This window comes from Gracilinanus agilis, chromosome 3 (assembly GCF_016433145.1).
Source record: "Gracilinanus agilis isolate LMUSP501 chromosome 3, AgileGrace, whole genome shotgun sequence".
Taxonomy (NCBI): Eukaryota; Metazoa; Chordata; class Mammalia; order Didelphimorphia; family Didelphidae; genus Gracilinanus; species Gracilinanus agilis.
Genome location: NC_058132.1, coordinates 81,711,790 through 81,734,573, shown reverse-complemented (window position 1 = coordinate 81,734,573; position 22,784 = coordinate 81,711,790). Strand labels below are relative to the sequence as shown.

At 36.5% G+C, this 22,784-nt stretch overlaps 1 protein-coding gene across 2 annotated transcripts in view; it reads left to right on the top strand.

Moving 5' to 3' along the window:
- Positions 1–234: 234 nt before the first annotated feature.
- THRAP3 (thyroid hormone receptor associated protein 3) overlaps positions 235–22,784 on the top strand; it is a 131,661-nt gene continuing 109,111 nt past the window's right edge. For both annotated transcript variants that reach the window (XM_044668052.1, XM_044668051.1), the window contains exons 1-2: positions 235–333; positions 2,944–2,998. The gene's annotated coding sequence lies outside the window, so the exon portion shown is untranslated. The remainder of the gene's footprint in view (positions 334–2,943; positions 2,999–22,784) is intronic.

Below are 22,784 nucleotides of genomic sequence, written 5' to 3'. Positions count from 1 at the left end.
AGAAGCCACGTGACTGACGCCTGAGCACAGCGTGGAGGCAAGCGTCCGGCTCGCGCCGTCGCGTGTCCTTGTGGGAAACGTAGTTCTCCAGGTCGCCTCGGCTGCTGAGCAGGGGTCCGCTGCCCAACTACCCGTCCCAGAAGGCTGTGGGGCGACGCCGCCACCGTCGGTGGAGAGCGGGGACGCGGGACGGAGAGACGGAGGTACTACGGTCGGACGGGCGGGCGGCAGAAGGGTTGTGGCCAGGGCCGAAGCTGTGGCAGAGGCGCGGTTTGGCCTGGTCTGATTCTGCCGTTGAGAGGCTTGTAGCTGCAATCCGCCCCAGTGGCTCCGGTAAGTCTGAAACTCGGTGGGAGGGCCCTGGCTGCGGCTTCCGGGAGCCCGCGGGGCCTCGGCGGCCTAACGGCCCCGGCCCTTCCTCCTCAGAACCGGGATGGATCCCGGCGCCCCAAGCGCTCAGGCCGGGCCTTCTGCCATCTCCTCCTCCCTCCCGGCCTGGAGCAGCTGTGGTCTTGTAGTGCCACCTCCAGTCGGAGATTCGGAGAACTAACCATCTTTTGAGCAGAACCCCCATTCTAGGCTTGTTCCTTTCTGCGCCCCCGCCTAGTAAATACGCTGCTTTCTTTCTAGTCTGCTTCCTTCTCCATCTCCCTCTTTTAAGCTTCTTTCTAGAGTCTAGCCTACGCTGTTTTTCTTGTTACCTTTAGTGTCTACCCAGATTTTCTTCTCTGCTTGGGGTCTGAGGTTTTTCCATACCTTCTCCCCAACTCCTTGGTTCTAGGCTGTCCTCCCAAGCCAATAGGGCTTAAACTGTTTTCCCCCTTTTCCTCTGGGGTCAAACCTGATTCTCTTTTCCTTTCTACGATATATACTGCTTTTCCTACCTTCAAGGCTCTAAACTGCTTCTCTTTGTAGGCTGTAGGCTGTCTCCTTTTCCCTCTATAGATTCTAGGCCACTTTTTTTCTTCCTATTTTTGGTTTAAGCTGTTTCCCTTCTCCCTTTCTCTTAGGGACTAAGCTGTACCTTTCCCTCCTCTTGAGGTCAGGGCTGCTTTTTTTGCCTGAGTTAAACTCTTATTCTCACAAATTTTACTAATGGCCCTAGTCTGTTTCCCTTCAGTCAACCGAAAGGAATTTATTAAGAGCTTATTATTTGTCTGGCAGTTAAATATCTACCCACCATGCAACAGGGAAAACCAAAATACACCGTCCTTAAGAAGTTGATATTATTTTGGAGTGGATACTGCGAATGTATATAAGTAGGTACAAAGTGAAAACAAAGTTATGTTTGGGAGGGCTATGAGGCATTAGCAATAGGAGTGTGTGAATGATGGGTCAGAAAGGGACTTTATTGGAGGTAGTTTGAACTGAGCTTTTCCTGATATTTAGAATTTCCTCTCCTGGCTCAGGTTTTCAGCTGCTTCCCTCCCTCAGACCTTACCATCTTCCCCTTTCTTAGTCTTCCTCTTTCAATATGAAATCTTTGGGATTGATGTATTTATTGTTGCTTGCCTCTCCCAACTGCAAAGGGATCAAATTGTAGAATCTTTCTAATTCCTAGTGGAAGGCCCCCCCCCCCTTCAAATCTACTTACATTTCTTCTCATCAAGATCGTGCCTTCTTTTCTTATAGTAACTCCCTCCCCCTAAATACTACCAGGCTTTAAAGAAGATCTGCTTTACCTGAAACTGTATGTTATATAGATTGTGCAATTCTATCCCAGGAAAGGGTGGTTGTTTTTTTTTTAAACGCTTACCTTCCATCTTAGAATCAATACTGTGTATTGGTTCTAAGGTAGAAGAGTGGTAAGGGCTAGGCAACAGGGATTAAGTGACTTGCCCAGAGTCACACAGCTAGGAAGTGTCTTGAGTGCAGATTTGAACCCAGGACCTTCTGCCTCTAGGCCTGGCTCTCAATCCACTGAACCACCCAGCTGCCCCCTAGAAGGGATGTTTTTAATTCTAGTGCATATTGACTTTGGGAAGACTCTAGCTGATGAAATTCTAAGCCATTTCTACCATTTCCCTTTTTTTTTATGCACTCAGAATTGTAGGTTTTATGATGCCATTTAAAGGTGACCGTGTGGCCAAAAGTTCGGTTATTTTTTCAGGCAGGAATACAACTTCCTGGTCCCTTTACTATCATGTTCTTGTCCTCTAATCTTTAGAGTATAGGTGTTGAATAATTAGTGTTTATAAATCTGGAAACTTGTCTCCCTTCAACTCTAAATTCTACATTTAATTCAAATAATTATTTCAATCGTAATTTCATTTTTATTACAACCAATTGGTCAGCAGCTTCCTTTCTGTAATCATCTTCATTTCTTGGAGGGGATAATAATTTAAGGAAGAATGAGAAAAGGTTTAAATGAGTATACTATTACTGGTGCTTGAAAGTTGGTATCCACCAATTTGAGTTTAGTGCCTGCTGTGTAGAGAAGTTGCTAATTGCACTGAAGAGATCCTTTGGAAAGGCCTGTCTAACAGGAAAAAGTCATTCCTAGGTTTCTGGTGCCAACAAAATAGATTTCTATTGTGTAAACTTAGATTGAAGAGACATGCAGTATTTCACAGTTTCTTAATTCTTTTGATCGAGCTTGCTTTTCTCAGCTTTGATCAAAGTACCTCCTCAGTTATACTGTTGCCTGGAAAACAGCTTACTATGTATGAGGTTATACTCAAGTTAAAATAACTATTGTCAGAGAGTAGATTTCCTCAGTGGAATAAATAAATGAAGACAAGCAAGTTCTCTGTCAGGAAAGAAGATTTGAGGAATGTTATACTTGACTAGGATTCTCTTTTGTTTTATATTTATTGCCTGAGTGAAGCCTCATATTGTCAGCACCTGGAAAGTGAAGTGAGGTGAAATCAATATAAGAAGCTACGGAATATTTTTATTTCTCTTATCTAAAAAAACTTTTTTTCTCATTTCAAATTGATTCAGCCCCAGTGACAAGATCTACAGTTTTGGAGATCTACGTCTTCTGTTCATAATACAGGTACAGTACAAATAATAGCAGTTATGAATTTTCTCCTCCATCCTTACCATAATATCTGTTTATCTTACTGGACAATTTTTCCTGTCCATCAATTGATGAGATTCCTGTAGATGGGGGAGTTAACTCTCTCTGTTGAAAGAGATGGGTTAAGAACTTTGTTCAGTTTGGAGAATTTACATTGAATCAGCTACAGTTGGTATGGTGATCTGTATTCAAGTGGTGGAGAGTCAAGAAGGGAGAGAGTTCTCTTCAAATTGGACTCCTAATCTTTAATGGATGATTTCCTCATTCCTGGAAATATTAGAGGGCCTACTGTTATGGTTGGCCTTTGCCCAAATTGAAGGGAAGATTTGGTGATGCAAATACTTCCAAGGACTTATTCAACTTGGTCTCTTATTTACAGGCCTGACATCATCTTTAGACCTAGAAATACACACAGTAGGTTTGCACCCTGTAAATATTATTTACCCCTTACTTAACTAGAAGTGTAAGAAGCAGAAATGCCTTTTCTCTTCAAACATTGACTTTCCAGTATTTCAGGGAAAATTCTGATTTCTTAGGGCAGTGATGAGCAAACTTTTTAAAGAGGAGGCCAAAGGAAAGGAAATGCTCATCTCTTCAGTCTGTTTCTAAGGCACCTCTTTTGAAGTTTCATTGTATTGTATCCTACTCATTGTATTCACCAGATTAGGAATAACGTCCCAGGCCAGATAGAACATTTCAGGGGGCCCATCACTGTCTTAGAGAGAAATTGCCTAATCACATTGTGTATCAATAATGATAACAACAGGGAACATATATACTTTACAATTAACAATATATTTTCCTTAGAACAACTCTACAAGGTAGATAGTGTGAATACCTTTAATCTATCTATAGAAGAAAAAATAGGCCTTGGGAGTAAGATGACTTGCTAAGAGTTCTATCTAACTATTAAGTAGCAGACCAAGACTTGAACAAAGATTGTCTGATTTCCACATATATTGTCTCCCATGATCTTCTAGTTTGTTAATGGGTAGGGGTTCTCTCTCCAGTGGTTTTGGAAGTTGAAAGATATGTGAAACCAAGGACTTGTTATACATCCTTTTTCCTCTTCTGTTATTCTCTCAAGAATACCCTAGAATAATGGTTCTTAACCTTTTTTTGAGTATGAATGTCTCTCTGCCTTCAAATAATTATTAGATCCTTACGTGATAGTAGTTGTATTGTTAGTTTCCTTTCACTGAGGAGCTACATGATAACAAAAAAGCTACAAATGCCGTAATGCTTTTAAATCAAATTTATTAATTATAGCATTAACCTATGATTTGAAAAATGCGAATATATTCACACATGTATATGCGTTTATACACATACCCAGAGACAAGCAGTCACATTTGGGCCACAGAATGTACGTTGACTTATTCTACTGAGTCATGATGTTTAGACTCAAGGATACAACAAATATAACTTAACAGTAAGTTGATACTCAAGCGAAGTAAGGAAATAGTAGGAGAGTACTTAGCAACTTTTGTTGAGTTCATATCACATGGTCCAGAGGAACCACATCTTTGGGTTAGAAAGAGCCATTGTTATTGTTTTTTGGGAGCAATGACAGAAGCATCTCTGGACTACAGAAGAGCAGATGTCTTGGTTTTTAAGAAATAGGGGAAAAGAATGTAGTTTACAAATTAAAGTCAGTATGTTTGACTTATGTATTGACTTGTAGCATTTTAGAACATATTACTCAAAGGATAACTAGTGAACTTCTCTAGAAAAAGAAGCAGTCATCATAGAGAAGCACTTCAGTTTCATCATTTTCTATTCTAAACTGATAGTTGAGTGGAATGTTGTAGATATGATTTATTTATATTTTAATAGAGTATTTGATAATATTTCTCTTATTTTTCTTATGGACAAGATGGAGAAATGTGTGCTAGACAATCCTACCTTTAGAATAGATTTGGAAACAGCTGAATGACCAAATCTGAAGAGTTATTATAATGCTTTGTTTTTGGAAGTGGTCTTCAGTGGAGTCCCTTAGTCATCTATTTTTTGTCCTGTACTATTTGGCATTTTTAGTAATGACCTAGCAGACTTAAATCAATTTTATAAATAATGTATAAATTTTGGAGGGATAGGTGACATACTGGATAGTAAGATAAAAGTCTTAGTGAGTCAGAACATTGGGATAGATATAAAAAAAAATTGAATATGTAGATAGTCTTAATAGGGAAGTAGATTAACATATATATTCAGAAAGAGTGCATAAGTTATCTTTATTAGCCCAAGATGCAGAAACCTGGCTAGAAGGCAGTTGATCTGAAAAATATATTGGGGTTTTAGTGAACTGCAAGTTTAGTATGAGTCAGTGGTATGAAATAGTTTCCAAGAAAGCTAATGATTTGTTAGGCTGCTTTAAGAGAAGTATGGTTTTCAGGAATAAGGTGGTGATAGTCCCACTGTATTCAGTTTTGGTCAGATTGTATATAAAGTAGAATGTTCAGTTCTGGGTATTGCATTTTAGCAAGGATATTGAGGTTGAGGATGCCTTCCAGAGGGCAACCAGGATTGTGAAGAGGTCCAAATTCATGCCTGTGAGAAACAATTAGAAATATTCAGTCATGGATAAGAAATCATTCTGAAACTAATTGCCCTAGTTTGTGGCTGATCTCCACACTTGGGTGTGGAGTCCATGTGGCAAGAAGGGACAGTTTTCAAAAATTTTTATAGCCTAATCTGTTCTTATCTTTCCTATCTTAAGTTTTCCTTCCCTCCACACAAACTACAATCTAATGACTGACCTTTTTTGTTCTTCGCACAAGGCACTCACTCTGTCTCCCAATTTCAGTCATTTGTATTGGCTGTTTTCTATACTTGGAATTCTCTCCCTCCTTATCTTTATCTCCTGGCTTCCTTTAAGTCTTTAGTTCAAGTCTTGCCTTCTCGCAGAGTCCTTTCCTGATTTTTCTACATGCTTGTACCATCCCTCTGTTGATTACTTTTTAAATTTGTCCTATAGATAATTCTAATTATATGTAGTTGTTTGCCTGTTGTCTCCTCCCATTCGATTGTGAGCTCCTTGAGAAGAGGAAATGTCATATTTCTTTGTAGCTCCAGTGCTGGCACATAATAGGCACTTTTTTTGTATTCAAACACTTCAGTCACTTTTGACTCTTTGTAACCCATTTGGGGTTTCTTGGCAAAGATACTAGAGGAGTTTGCCATTTCTCTTTCTCCAACTTATTTTACAAATGAAGGAAACTGAGGTAAAAAAGGTTCAATGACTTGCCCAGGATCAGTCTTCCTGTCTCAGACTTGTCATTCTGTCCTCTTTTCCATCTCACTGCCTAGTAGGCACTCAAATCATTATTGCTTGTTTTTGGTGTGTGTGCATGAGCACATGTGTATGTACATTCTACCTTCAGTAAAGTAGAGTTAGTGCTTCCCTCTCTGGCTCTCCAAAGGGGAGAGGAAGCTGAGGGATATGGGAAAGTGTTGAGTATATCTAAGGTTGAGTTTAACAGTATGACTAATTTGATTTGCCTAATTCAAGAGGGCAGAACTGGAAATTGTTACTACATGGTACAGAGAAGCACATTGAAGATTTATGTAAGGAATAACTGACCAAAAAGTAGAATTTCACAAAAGTGGCATAGGCTACTAAAAAATAGAGATTTTGACCTCTCCTTAAATTGGATGATCCTCTGTTGGTTATGCTGTAGAGGACATTCTTTTATGGGTATTTGTTGAACTGGATGTGTGTTCCACATCTGAAATACTGTTATTCTTGTAGTAGTTTCTGACTCTACTAGCCTACTATTTTTTTAGACTTAACATGATCCATAAGAAAACTGGGAAGGGGAGAAGAAGTGGAAGGAAGGGTTTAGAATCCATTAACCATTATGTTTGGAGAAACAGACTGCTCTTTCAAGGCACACAAATGACTTCACGTTCACATGAGTGAACATCTTGGAGTTTTAAAGAATAGTTTTAAGAGAAAAATGAGAAATAGCAATAGAAATAAAGACAGAAATAGGGTAAGAAGGGAATCAAAGGATTATGTGGTAGACCTTGAAAAGAAGTAAACATGAAACTACATGATATCCTCAGTTGGAGTAGTATTTTACCAGAGGTATATCAGTCTGTTTGCTTCTGGCCTGTTCCAGAGTATTTATAATTAGAAGGGGTAACCATTTGCTTTGATATAGCTAGATCAGATAACAATATGCAGCCTGCAGCACTCTGAACCAGATTAAAATACAATTGGGAAATATTTAACAAAATGAAAATATAATAAAACATAGATAACATACTTCAAAACTGTCATTATATACCTTATTGGGACCCTGACAGATGATTTAATGGCCCTTATTTCTATGTGAGTTTGATATCATCCAGTCAGGAAGACCTGTAATTGAATCCTGCTTCAGTCACTTACTAAGCATATGACCCTGGGCAAGTCATCAAATCATTCTCAGACTCATTTTCCTCATCTGTAAAATGAGGGGAATAGCACATCACAGATTTGTTGAAAGGATCAAAAGACATCACAGATAAAGTGTATTGCAAACTTTTAAGTGCTACTGATGATGATGTCCATGCCAACCCTGCCCTCACCCTGGGAAATAGCTTCAGTTCTCTCCAGGTCACTCTTTCCCTTGCGTTCATTTTTTAGTTTGTATTGTAGTTGTTGAAAGCATTGTATTCTTTTGCATTTGCCTTTGTTATTAAGACCTTACGAGTATTTCTCTTGGTCCTTTTGCACTTTTGCTGCCTGTATGGCCTTAGAAGCATCAAGTCCTTGACAGAGGGTACCATGTGGACTGACTGAACGTAGGCTTCTTGACTTAGCACAGCCTTGAATTGAGGCTTTCTTTTCTAAATTTATATTTAAAAATTTTAATTAAAAAATTTTTAATCTTTATTCCAATAGCAAATTTACACACAAGTTTTCTGAAGTTACATGTTTCATGTTGTCTCCCTCCTCTTTTCCCTTCTACCTCCCAGAGTTGATAAGCAATTCTACTGGGTTATACATGTATTATCACTCAAGACATATTTCTATATTATTCATTTTTGCAAGAGAATAATCTTATAAAACCAAAACCCTAAATCATATACCCAAATAAGTGATATATCCTATATTTTCATCCACATTTCTACTCCAACAGTTCTTTCTCTACAGGTAGATAGCATTCTTTGTCATAAGTCCCTCAGAATTGTCCTGGATCATTGTATTGCTGTTAGTAGCAAAGTCTTATCCCATTTGTTTGTCCCATAATATTTCAGTTACAGTGTATAATGTAGGTCATGTAGGTCTTTCTAGCTCTTTCTGAAATCATCCTATTCATTCCTTATAGCACAGTAGTATTCCATTACCATCATATGCCACAACAACCCTTTAGTTTCTATTTCTTTGCCACTTCAAAAAGTGCAGCTACAAATAATTTTATACAAACAGGTCCTTTCCCATTTTTAAAACTCTCTTTGGGATATAGATATATTGCTGGATCAAAAGATATGCATTCTTTTAAAGCTCTTTGGGCTTAATTCCAAATGGTCTTCCAGAATGATTGGATCAATTCACTCTACCAGCAATGTAGTAGTGTCCCAATTTTGCCACACCCTGTCCAACATTTATTATTTTCTTTTACTGCCACATTAGCCAGTATATTAGGTATAAGGTGGTATCTCAGAGTTGTTTTAATTTGCATTTCTCTAATCAAGAGGGATTTAGAATATTTTTTCATATGATTATTGATAGCTTTGATTTCTTCCTCTAAAAACTGCCTATTCATATCCTTTGACCTTTTATCAAATAGGGAATGCCTTGGTTTCTTATAAATTTGACTTAGTTATTTATATATTTAAGAAATGAGACCTTTATCAGAGAAATTTGCTATAAAATTTTTTCCCAGTTTGTTGTTTCACTTCTAATTTTGGTTTCATTGGTTTTGCTTACATAAAAACTCTTTAATATAATCAAAATTAATTCATTTTATAACTCATAATGTTCTCTATCTTGTTTGGCATTAAATTATTCTCTTCTCCATAGATCTGAGCATTGAGACTTTATCATATACACTGTGTGTGTAAAAGTACACACACACACACACACACACACACACACACACACACACACACAAATTTATGCTATGCTGATTGTATTTCAGGTCTCATACCATCTTAGAGGTCATCTAACCCAATCGATCAATGAATGTTTATTGAATTATTAAGCTCCTAACATGTGCCAAGAATTGTCATGAACCAGGGGTTCAAAGGTGAAGGAAAAAAAACATTTTTATCCTGAAGAAACTTACATTCTATCAGGGGAGATGACATGTACATATCTAAGTATGTACAAAACTTTTAGTGGAGTAATCATTTTAATGAAGACCATAAAGAAATAACCTCATCAAGATGATGCTTAAATCTGAGCTTTGAAGAAAACTAAGTCTTCGAAGAGGTGGAAATAAGAGGGAAGAGGGGGCATTTCAGGCATGGAGGACAGCTTGTGGAAAGGCACGTTTGGTTGAACCATCGAATGCATAAAGAGGAATAATGTATGATAAAGCTGAAACAATCTGTTGGAGCCACATTGTGAAGAGCTTTAAATATCAAGCCAAAAGAGTTTATATTTGACTCTAGAGGTGGAAGAGAGCCATTAGAATTTATTATGTAGGATAGTAATGTGGTCATAAACCTACTTTAGGAAAACCACTATGTGTGGATGATGTAGGAATTACTTTTGTGATAGGTTTTTTTTAACCTGGGATCTTTTAAAAAATATATTTTCATCACTGTATTTCATTATAATTGATTTAGTAATCCTATATATTTTATGCATTTAATGACCTTCTGAGAAGGGATCCATAGGCATTAACCAGACTAACAAAGGAGTCATGTCACAGAGTTTTAAGGATCCTTGCTCTATAATATCCTTGCCAAGTAGTCATCCAACTTGCCTGAACAATGTTAAGTGTTAGAGAGTTCAAAACATCTGGTTCCATTTTTGTAAATGTCTAATTGTCAACTTATACAGAGCTGAAATTCACATTGCTATCCCCATCTCCAGTATCCTTTTTGATTTCTACTCTTTAGTAGTTAAAGTTCTGTAGTTAAAGTAGCTAGTTCTATTCCCTAGAGGTACAAAGAAATCTTGGCATACCTTCTACTATGCAGCCCATTAAATAGTCTAAATGACCATCATATCCTTCTTGAATCTTCTCTTCCCTGAGAAGGGGCTTTCCATCCCTCATATGACATGGTTTCAAATTAGTTTTTCAATATCCATATTAAAATGTAGAGCTCAAACTTGAACATATTGTTTCAGAAACATAATGGGACTATCTTTTTTTTTTTAATCCTTACCTTCCATCTTAGAATGAATACTATGTATTGGTTCTAAGGCAGAAGAATGGTAAGGGGTAGGCAATGGGGGTGAAGTGACTTGCCCAGGGTCACATAGCTAGGAAGTGTCTGAGGCCAGATTTGAACCTAGGACCTCCTGCCTCTAGGCCTAGCTTTCAATCCACTGAGCCACCCAGCTGCCCCCTATTCCTTTTCTTATTCTAAAAACTGTACTTCTTATAATGCATCCTAACATTGCATTTATTTGTTGACTTCTGAATTATACTGTTGCTTCACTGACTTTACTGGCAGCTAAAAACCATAATAAAGTTTTTTCTTTTTAAAATAAAATTATAAGTTTTATTGATTTTTTAAAAATATCACCATAATTTCTCCTAACATCCCTTTTTCTTAGAAATCCATCCCATGTGACAAAAATAATTTTAAGATAAAAAAGAGGGAAAAAATAAGCATTACTGAGCAGTACATCAAAAAATTTGAATAAGTCTTAACAAATTAGTCATTCCCTCTTGCTTTGGGTTTTTTGCAAAACTGATAAGTATCCCATCTGTGTCTTTATCAAAGTTAATGTATCCAAGATAATATTGAATATATACCTCACTGGATAAGAATTTTATCCTCTAAACAACCATATGAAAGATTGTTCCTGGTCATTAATAAAAGAGAGATGCAAATCAAAACATTTGAGATTTTATCCCACACCCAAAAGATACAGAAATCATCAGTGTTGTAGGAAATTGTGGATAGGTACATGCATATACTTGTAAAACTGTGATTGATCCAGATATTCTGGAAATCAATGAAATTAGACCAATAGAATGACTAAAATGTCCATGTCTTTTTAAAGTTCCAGAGAATCACTGAGATCTAGAACCCTAAAGAAGTAAAAATGAAAAGAAAGGTCTCATGTATAAAAATTATAGTAGTACTTTTTTTTTGTAATAGCAATATACTTGTAAACAAAGTAGGTGGCCACTTATTGGGCAATGACTAAATAAATTGTGATATATCGGTATGATGGAATTTTAGTGTGTGGTCAGAAGTGATTAATATAGAGTGCAAAGAGAAACAGAATCAGAAAAAAATACATGTAATTCTTCTTATGTAAATAAGATAATGTAAATGATAAGAAACTGAGAAGAAAATGTGCCTCTATATGAAGAGACAGGGAACTGTAGTTGTGGAACATTGCATGAGATGTTAGATTTAGTTGGCACATGGTGGTTAGTTTTGCAGAATTGCTTTCCTCTTTTATTTCTAATTAAAAGGGGAAATGAAGGGGCTGGAAAGACAAGAGAAGAAAAAAAATTTTTTTTAATATTTAATAAGTCAGGGCCAAGGAAAGAAATCCTGTGAAGCTCCATAAAAGAGACATTGATCTCTAAAAAAAATTTTTTTTAATTAAGTTTTTTTCAATTACATGTAGAAAAAATTTTTGACTCTTGTTTTCTGACATTTTGCAATTTGCTTTTTCTTTTCTGCCCTCCTTCCCTGAGGCAATAAATAGTCTAATTTAGTTTTTTTTTATTTCCATATTTCCCATGTCATGACTGAAGATATATTACACATACAGTAAACTTGTGAAGGATGGCATGCTTTGATCTGCAATCAGGTTCTAACAATTCTTTTTCTTTGGCTATGCATGTTGTTTTTTTTTTCTTCATCATGAATCCTTTGGAACCTTGTTTTGCTGATAATAGTTTAGTCCTGACACATTTGGTTATTGTACAATATTTCTGTTGCTGTGGGCACTGTTCTCCTGACTTCACTTTACAATCATATAAGTCTTTCCAGGTTTTTCTGAATTCATTTTTTTTTGTCATTTCTTATGGCATAATAGTTTTCCATTGCAACCATATTAAAACTGCAGCTTGTTCAGTCACTCATCATTTGATGGATTACCCCCTTAGTTTCCAATTCTTTGCCACACAAAAAGAGCTGCTAAAAATATTTTTGTGCAATAGGGCTTTTTACTCTATCTCTGATTTCTTTGGGATACAGATCCAGTATTGCTGGGTCAAATGATATGCATAGTTTTGTAACCCTTTGGATGTGGTTCCATATTGCTCTCTAGAATGGTTGTATTAGTTCAGAGTTCCACCAGCATTACATTAGTGTCCCAGTTTTCCCATGTCCCCACCAATGTTTGTAATTTTATTTTTTGGCCATATTAGCCACTCTGATAGGTATGACGTAGTATCTCAGAGTTGTTTTAATTTGCATTTCTCTAATCAATAGTGATTTGGAGCATTTCTCATCATATGTCTATAAATAGTTTTAATTTGTTCATCTAAGAACTGCCTGTTCATATCCTTTGTCCATTTATCAGTTGAGGACATTAATCTTTTTTTAAACTTGGTCAACCAGCTATGGATCTACCTATTCCCTTATCTGTATTTTTTCTAGCCTGCATTTTTTTTTCTTGTCCACAAATATATAGTGAGGTTTTATTAGTTGTCTTACCAAAATCTACACAGACTGTTAGAGTCTTTGAATCTCAGAGTTAAAATGGTCTTCAAAGTTCATCTAGTCTAGCCCTTTTATCTTATCGTTGAGGAAACTCAGTCCCAGAAATGTTAAATTCCTGAGGTGGGCTTTGAACCCCCCCCTTATTCCTAGCTCCAAAGTCTAACACTGTAATATACCACCACCACACAGTACATCCAGTCAGTACTTTCTGAATCAAAAAGCATCTAGTAGGTGCACTAGGCAATGCTCTAGAGCTTTTTTTTAAACATTTATTAATATTTATTTTTTAGAAAAGTTAACATGGTCACATAATTCATGATCTTACTTTCCCCTTCGCCCCCCCTCCCAATGGCTGATGCGTATTTCCACTGGTTTTAACATGTGTCATTGATCAAGACCTATTTCCAAATTGTTGATAGTTGCATTGGTAGTTTCGAGTCTACATCCTCAATCATGTCTGCCTCAACCCATGTGTTCAAACAGTTATGCTCTAGAGCTTTGATGGTGAACCTGTGGCATGCGTGCCAAAGATGGCACATAGAGACCCCTCTGTAGGCACAGGAGCCATAACCCACTGGAGCTGCTCCTTTCTCCCTCTTCCACCGTGCCTCCCTGCCCCTCTGCACTTACTCCCTTCACCTGAGCTGCATGCCTGAGCCACTGCCTTCCCTTTCTCCCTCCCCTTTCTGGGGTAAAGTGGGGAGGGCACGGCACACAGTGTTGTGTTATTTTTAAAAATGATAAAGGCTGATATTAAGAGGAAAAGTAGTATTTTAATTACCATGGCCATGTTGGTAAAATATATAAGACCACACACCTGGCTCAGAGCTATTTCAAACCGCCTGCCATTTAGCTTCTGCCCACCTGGCTACCTCGTACGAAACCCCCCCCCCCCCCCCCCCTGATCTCCACGAGTTTTTATACCATTCTCTTATGTCATCACACTTCCTGTCTGCCTCCATTTTACAAGAGGAATCATGGGAAATGTAGTTTCCAAAGTCCCCTAAACGTCCATAGGAAGTTTGTCATATATCTTAAGGCTCAAATGAGCCCCAAATACCTCTAAATGGAACTCCAGAACTTATTTAAATAACACATTTCCCCTCTGAGATCCAGTAAAAAAGATTGGTCTTTTTTAGTTGATCTTCTAAACATAGTCAACTTCTACATTTCAGGATATTGGGGATAAAAGAAAAGACGATAAACACTAGCCGCAGTGACAAAAAGCCAATCTGGGGCAGTCCCCTATTGGCATAAGAGTGTACATTCAAAACAAATGCATTCGACTCATTCAACTCCCCATAGTTCAAATCAAAACTGCACCCCAAAGTTCAAATTTGGATCTTCATGATCCAGTGAAGGCCTTTTAGGCATCTTCATGGTGTCTTTACCAAACGGTTCTTTGTCTGGATTCTGGGGAGAATGGCAATTTTCTTATCCTGAAATTACTCTCAAAAGAATTTAAACTTTACATTATAGATTATAAAACATACATTTCCTTCTGAGAATTATACATTACCCCCCTGAAATTACACCTAAAAGAGTTTTAAAAAATTTTTTATATTATAGATTTTAATTTAGATATTATGATTATAAAACTTAACACACACCTCTCCCCCGAGGAAAATTTAAATAACACATTTCTCCTTTGAAGAGGGTACCTTAGGTCAGCTAAGGATGCATGGCTGAGTCACAGGGTTGTGTGAAATCAGTTGGCAAAAGAAATAATAAAAAAAGAATAAAATTCAAATAAAGAAGAAAAAATTAACTTGTGAATGAAATGTAAAATGTGCAAAAAATGTAAGGAAAATAAACTTATAACAGGCCTTCGAATCAAGGCCCAATTAAAGTGATTTAAGCAGTTTGCAATTACCCATTTAGGGCCAGGACTACAGAAAATTGCCATTTTATATATAAGAGAAATAAGGGAAATGTCTTTCCCTGGTCTGATTTGCCTGCACCTTCTCAGGGAATGAGCCATAATAATAGCCAATCTTAGGTGCTTTACTAGGAATTTAAGTTAAGGGGAAGTCTGGTCTCTAAAGTGTTAGAAAAACTGCAACCCCTTAGTCTTTAGTCTGTATGACCTTATGCTCCTTGGCACCTTGCAGATTCTCAGTCAGTCTCCACGACCTTGTGGCTCTTATTAGCACTTTTGGAATCAGACAGAGAGACATTAAATCACAGTCCCATAATATTTACTATTCTTTTTTTTTTTTTTTTTTTTTTAATTTTTAAACCCTTAACTTCTGTGTATTGATTTATAGGTGGAAGATTGGTAAGGGTGGGCAATAGGGGTCAAGTGACTTGCCCAGGGTCACACAGCTGGGAAGTGTCTGAGGCCGGATTTGAACCTAGGACCTCCTGTCTCTAGGCCTGGCTCTCAATCCACTGAGCTACCTAGCTGCCCTAGTCCCATAATATTTAACAATAATTGGCAGGTTACCATAGTCTCAGGCTTTTCAGGTATGCATTAATAATATAACAAATATATATTTGCATTAAGCTTATATCACTGTAAAATCAAAAAAGGATCAATCATCGATTATATGTACTTTCAGTACAAAATGAGAAAAAAAGAAAAAAATCAGTTGCTCTAAAAAATTTTTAAAGGAAAAGCAATAAGGAAATTTAAAATTCAGGGAAAAAAATGCAATGCTCTCAAGGATAAAAAAAATGAGAAAAGAACACATATTGCATTGCACATGTAAGGAAGAAAAATAAAAGAATGTTTTAAAAATCAAAAATATATATATAGAGAGAGAGCTTAGAACTAGTGAAGGGTTTTTGACCCAAAATGAGATCCATTTTCTGTTAAGCTTTTGCATGAACTGTGAGTGTAAATGGGTTTTACAAAATAACAGATTCACAATGCACATTCAAATAAAGTACCATAATTTCTAATAACACGTTTAAAGACAATAGTAAACAACCCATTATTATAATCACTTGCTATGATTCTTTAAAAAAAAAAATTGTATACTTGTCACGTATTAACAGGCATAGTAAACCTTGGCTGTTACTGCCTCCGTAGCAATTGTGGGGCAGAACCTAAAAAGAAATCTGATTAAAAAAAAAAACCTGCTGGGTCTAAATTATCCTTAAGAATTCTAGATCCTTCTGATAGTTAAAACATAGAGACTAACATCAGCATACAGGAGCTCTCCTGGCTTCCTGTTTAAAAAAAAAAAAAAGAACAATTCTTCACAATAAAATATATAAAACCTTATCCTTTAAGACAACAATTCTTTAAAATAAATATATAAAAACCTTATCATTCATACAGAAAGGACTAGGCATCTAAAGTAAAATTTAAAACATCTTACAAAATTACAATTTAAATTCTCAAGGCATCAAAATCTTGAAGGTTGTACACAATTACCAAGATAGAATAAAAACTTATGACATGTGCTCCTATAGTTGAGATGGCAAGTCCAGTATTCATAAGGCTATTTACAACTTTAAAAATGTGTAAGATGTTCATAAATGGTACAGAGAACAGCATTGTATCAGGAAACACAATATGAGGAACCGATTATAAGCTATACAGTCAAAAAACTTTTTTTACCAGTTCTAATAGATTTGTTCATTATTTGGGAGTACAATAAAATCATAAAAGGAGTTAATCTAGCAGCCAAAACTTCATTAGCTTAAAATGATTCCATGCAACAGAAAAATCAACAAAATTAACTCACAAAACTAATCAGCAAAATACAGTAAGATACAGAGACTTCTTAAACAGAAATAAAACCCATTCAGTCCTGAGGTTTTAAATTCCACCTCTGGTTTAATTCAAGGTCCTTATAACCAAGCTCTGCTCTGAGCTTAAGGGATATATAGTTCAGGGGTGAATTTTTTCCTCTGAGTTTTAGTTTAATAATCGCAAGAAAGAAAGTTTGAAATAGGCCATGCAGCCCGATTGAAGAGTAAATAAACTCTAGCTGAGCTAGAGAAAAGCTTAGGTCAGGTTTTTAGAAAACCCATGTGGAGGGCTTGTGGGCGGGGGTGCATGTGGAGGGTGAAAGTAGAGTAAAATTTAGTTCCTTTCAGGTTAAAAGTCATTAATGTCTACGAGAAAGAAGGGGGGCAACAAGAGATCAGGCAGAGGGTGCATTCTTCCCAAATCTTTTTTTTTTTTTTTTTTTTAAACCCTTGTACTTCGGTGTATTGTCTCATAGGTGGAAGATTGGTAAGGGTGGGCAATGGGGGTCAAGTGACTTGCCCAGGGTCACACAGCTGGGAAGTGGCTGAGGCCGGGTTTGAACCTAGGACCTTCTGTCTCTAGGCCTGACTCTCACTCCACTGAGCTACCCAGCTGCCCTCTTCCCAAATCTTAAAGAGGCAGCAGAAGCAGTCTTGAAGCAGCGGCAGAAGTTGTCTCTGGGTTCGAACTCAGAACAGCCAGGGACTCAGGAGTCAGCAGTCGGAGACAGTGGGGGAGGGCAGCAGCAGCAGAAGTGGAGGCCAGGGATCAGGAGTCAGGAAAAGCAGCGGAGTTCTCAGGAGTCAAAAATAGTATTCGAGCAGTCAGCGTTTGATAGGAGTGATTTAACAAAAGTTAAGACTAGGCCAGGGAGGTTCTGGTGGAATCAGCTGAACAAAAAGCAGCTTAACAAAATGCTGCTAGCAAAAACACGGCATTTAAAGCCATTTTTTCCTTTCGAAAAACTGCTCAAAAGAGCTGAGCAAAACGACCGAAAGGAAAATCGCAAAGCCTGCAGAAGCATGGCTATTGCTTTGGAGAGGATTCTAAATGCTCTCAGATTACTTGGTAGGCTCTCTGAAAAATTGAGAGTTACATCCCTTTGTGGTTGCCAAACTGTTATTTTTTTAAAATGATAAAGGCTGATATTAAGAGGAAAAGTAGTATTTTAATTACCATGGCCATGTTGGTAAAATATATAAGACCACATGCCTAGCTCAGAGCTATTTCAAACCGCCCGCCATTTAGCTTCCGCCCACCTGGCTGCCTCATACGACCCCCCCCCCCCATGATCCCCAGGAGTTTTTATATCATTCTCTTATGTCATCACACTTCCTGTCTGCCTCCATTTTATAACAGGAATCATGGAAATGTAATTTCCAAAGTCCTCTAAATGTCCACAGGAAGTTTGTCATATATCTTAAGGCTCAAATGAGCCCCAAATACCTCTAAATGGAACCCCAGAACTTATTTAAATAACACAGTTGAAAAGTTTGCCATCACTGCTCTAGCATCACAAACAGCAAAAAATGTTCCTTTAAGGAATTTGTATTCTAATAGGGAGATGGCACCTATTCATCTAGTTTTATATAGGCTAACATTTAAAGTAGATACAGTATAATCTTGGAGGGAAAGGAACTGGCAGCTAGGAAGACTGATAAAGAATCTGCAGAATGTGGAAATTTGGCACTTGCTGATTTTTTAAGGAATCCAGGGAAGGAGGTAGAGGGGAGAAGGAAGAGCATTCTAGGCATTGCAAGGCATGGGGTCAGCCAGTGCAAAAATTACAGAAATAGAAGGTGAAGTTTCCTGAGAAATGAATGTCCTGCTTTAGAAACAGCAAGTACTCTATGAAAGAATTGGTTACCATGATCAATACAATGATCCAAGATAATTCCAAAAGACTCATGAAAAAATGCATTTTACCTCCAGAGAGAGAACTGATGATCTGAGTGCATTAGAGATATAATTTTCTCACTTCCTTTATTTATTGCTTTTTTAAAAACATGGAAGTATGTTTTGAATAATTTCTCATGAATAATTTTCCATATTTGCTTTCTCAGGAGAAGGCGGGGGTGGGAGGGAGAGAATTTGGAACACAAATTTTATTTATTTTTTTTTTTCAGTATTTTAAGAACATTTCATTTACTTGCTCACTCATTTATTTATTTATTTTTGTTTTTGTTTTGAGTATTTTCCCATAGTTACATGTTTCATGCTCTTTCACTCTCCCCAAACCTCCCAAACCCCCCTTAGCTGACGTACGATTCCACTGGGTATCCCCAATAATATCCCCATACGCCCATGTGTTCAAGCAACTGTGTTTCTCCTCCCACAGTTCTTCCTCTGAATGTGGCTAGTTATCTTTCTCATAAGTCCCTCTTAATTCTTGTGTTGCTGCTAGTAGAGAAGTCTGTTATGTTTGATTGTGCCACAGTGTATCAGACTCTGTGTATTATGTTCTCCTGGTTCTGCTCCTTTCATTCTGCATCAATTCCTGGAGGTCATTCCAGTTCACATGGAATTTCTCCAGTTCTTTATTCCTTTGAGCACAATAGTATTCCATCACCAACAGATACCACAATTTGTTCAGCCATTCCCCAATTGAAGGACATTCTCTAATTTTCCAATTTTTTGCAACCACAAAGAACGCAGCTATAAATGTTTTTGTACAAGTTTTTTCCTTATTATCTCTTTGGGATATAAACCAAGCAGTGCTATGGCTGGATAAAAAGGCAGATAGTCTTTTAAAGCCCTTTGGGCATTGGAACTCAAATTTTAAAAAAGAATGCTTAAATTAAAAAAAAAAAAACTGCAGATAGGCTTATGTGACTGGATTGAAGTATGTATGGAAAAGAGTAGTATGTAAAAAGACTGGAAAGGTGTGAGGTTATGAAAAGCTTTAAAATGACCAAACTTGGACAGTTTCACTAACATTCTTTAGGGATACTTGGCCCTTACTTGAAGATTTCCAATGACTGGGAACCAGTTTAATCCCATCTCTTCTTAGGCATCCCATTTTTGGATAACTAATTGTTAAGATGTTTGTCCTTTCTCCTTTGCAATTTATTTTCATCTCTTTTTCTTAGTTTGTTCCCTTAGACCAAACATACCAAGTCTCATTATTCTTTTTCATGATAGCTCTCCAGATACTTGAAGACTACTGACATATTTCCCCCTAAATCTTCTCTTCTTCAGTCTAAAGATCCCTGGCTCCTTTCAGTAATTATCAAAATGTGATATTGAGGTCATTCTCTGTTGAAATCCCATCATCTACCAGTCTCATAAGCCTGTCTACTAAACATTAACTCTCTGGGAACTGATTTTTTAAATGGAATGCTGATTTTGTTCTTCCGCTTAGGCTTTTTTTATTCCTTTATAGTGACTCCCACATGATTTTATGGTAAATCCAGAATGTAATTTGCAAGTGTATGCTTTTAGATTGAAAATTCAGTCTTTTACTGTGATCTCTTATTCTTAAGCTCAACCTACTTAAAACTGTAATATTTGTCAAGTTATAAATTACATAGTTAAAAGTTGTGTATAATATATGGCCAGATATGCAGTCATTTAAACTTAAATGAATGCCATAAATGATCTAATCCCAAATCCCTTATTTTTCAGGTATAGAAACTTCTGGATAAAATACTCAATTTCTGCATAATTTTATTTTTTCTTTCATTCAAGAAGCAATTTTTTGCATGCTTAATCTGTATTTGCAAGGCATGATTGCAAGGCATGGTAGTTCCCAAACTTTTTGATCTCAAGACCTATTTATGTTTTTTTCCTTTGTAAAGCTTTTACCCTTATTGTCAATTGTAAAGACAGAAGAGTGGCCAAGAGCTAGGCAGTCAGGGTTAAGTGACTTGCCCAGGTTATACAGATAGGAAGGAAGTGTCTAAGGCCACATTTGAACCCAACTCCAGGTCTGGTGCTCTGTCCACTGAGCCATCTTGTTGCCCCTGTCCTTTTTACAATTTTTTAAAACATATTTTACACTTTTTTGTATAATTTTACATATTTACATATAATTTAATTTCTATATTACATAATTTTACAATTATTAAAAATTACTATGGATACTCCGAATAATTTTTACTCATGTGGGAAATATCTATCAGTATTTACTGTTATAGAAATTAAGATGGCTTATTATTATTATGAAAATATTTTTTACCTCTTAGACCCTCTAACAGGATCTCAAAGACTCTCAGGGTTCTTAGGCTATACTTTTAAAGCATTTTATACATTTAATAGTATAGATTGTGGGGCGGGGGGAAGCAGTACTGTCACATCTGTGGAACAAAATTAAGCAAAACAGTTTCTGGTGGCAACTTTTTTTTTTTTTTAAAATTTTATTTTGAAGATTTTCTCATAGTTACATATTTCATGTTCTTTCCCTCTCCCCCAAACCCTCCTAACTCCCTGTAGCCGACGCACAATTCCACTGGGTTTTATATGTATCATTGATCAAGACTTATTTTCATGTTATTTTGACCACTGGGGTGGTTGTTAGTTAGTCTACATCCCAAATGGTGGCAGCTTTTTTAAAAAAATGTTTTTGTTGTTATCTTTTGTTCTATACATTATTGTATTTTTCCCCAGCATATTTCTTCCTTTCAGAGAACTATCCCATATACTAAATAGCATTTTTAAGATAAGAAAAAGAGGGGAAAATCCAACATAATTGATTAATACATTGAAAAAGTGAAACTATGGGCACTAAACAAGTCTTGTAGACCTCTCACATCTGCAGAGGGGTAGCTTGGGAATATCTTTTCATATCTCTTCAAGCCATTATTGTTTATAATTTCATAAGATTCAATTTTGATTTGTGTGTATGTGGTTCTTTTTATTTACATTGCTGTAGGTAGTGTATATAGTTTTCTTCACTCTGCTTCACTTTATATCAGTTCATTTAGATCTTTCTATGCTTCTCTCTTTTATCACATTCATCATTTCTTATAGCATGGTACTTATTCCTTTATATTCTTGTATCACAGATTGTTTAGTTATTCCTTGATTGATAGATGTTTACTTTGTTTCTATTTCTTTGCTATCAAAAAGTACTGCTATCAATATTAAGGTGTGTATATAAGGACTTTATCAATGTTCTCCTTGGGATATAATCTCAGTAATAGAATCTTTGGGTCAAAGGGCACAGATACTTTAGTTATTTGCATAATTCCAAAATGTTTTTCGGAATAGTTGTAATAATTTACAGGTCTACTAGCAATGTACCAATGTGCCCATTATTCTGTAATTTGTATATTTGACCATGACTGGGATATATTCCTTCACTATTAGTAAAGCTGAACCTAATTTGTTTCTTTAAACAGCTAACTTCCTTTGTATCACAAATAAGTTATATAAATAGTATTGATAATTACTTTTAGCTGGCATTTTTTTTTTAAAAACCCTTACTTTCTGTCTTATATCTCAGTAGTGTATATTGGTTCCAAAGCAGAAGAGTGTTAAGAGCTAGGCAATGAGAGTTAAGTGACTTGCCCCTGGGCATATAGCTAGGAAGTGTCTTAGGTCATATTTGAAACTAGGACCTCCTGCCTCTGGGCCTGGCTCTGACCCACCTACCTGCTACCATTTAGCCAGCTATTGTGATGCTATATGTGCAAATACTTTCACTTTAGGTGATGATGAAATAAGTGAAAGCTCTTTTAGGTTTGTCTGAGCTCTGATTTTAAGTTATAAATCTATTGAATATACATTGAGTGCCTGTTATATAGTACATTCTGCTAGGTGCTCTGGAGCACTAGTCTCAAGGAGGTTACAGTTTTGATGAGGTGACATTTCTTTATTATTATTATACTAATACAACTTAAAATAGAATAAAAGTATTCAAATGGTTCTGTTATCTCATTAATTTGGAAATCTCTAAGGATCAGTCATTAAGCCTTACTATGTTCCAGACCACTGATAATACTAGTGTTAAGAATAAAGCAATTTTTTATTGATAAATGATATTCTAATGGGGAGACAAATACATATAAAATGCATACAACATAAAGTTAATAAATTCATACACATACAAAGTAATTAAATACAAGGTAGTATTACAAGGTAATGAGTAAGGAGTATAAAAGTAATGAAAGAAATCTATTGCTTGGTAAAGGAGGCACGAGAAAATACCGAAGAAAATAATACTTTAAAAAACAGAATAGCCCAATTGGTAAAAGAAGCATAAAAATCCACTGAAGAGAAGAATTCCTTTAAAAATGGAATCTGCATCATGGAAAAGGAGGT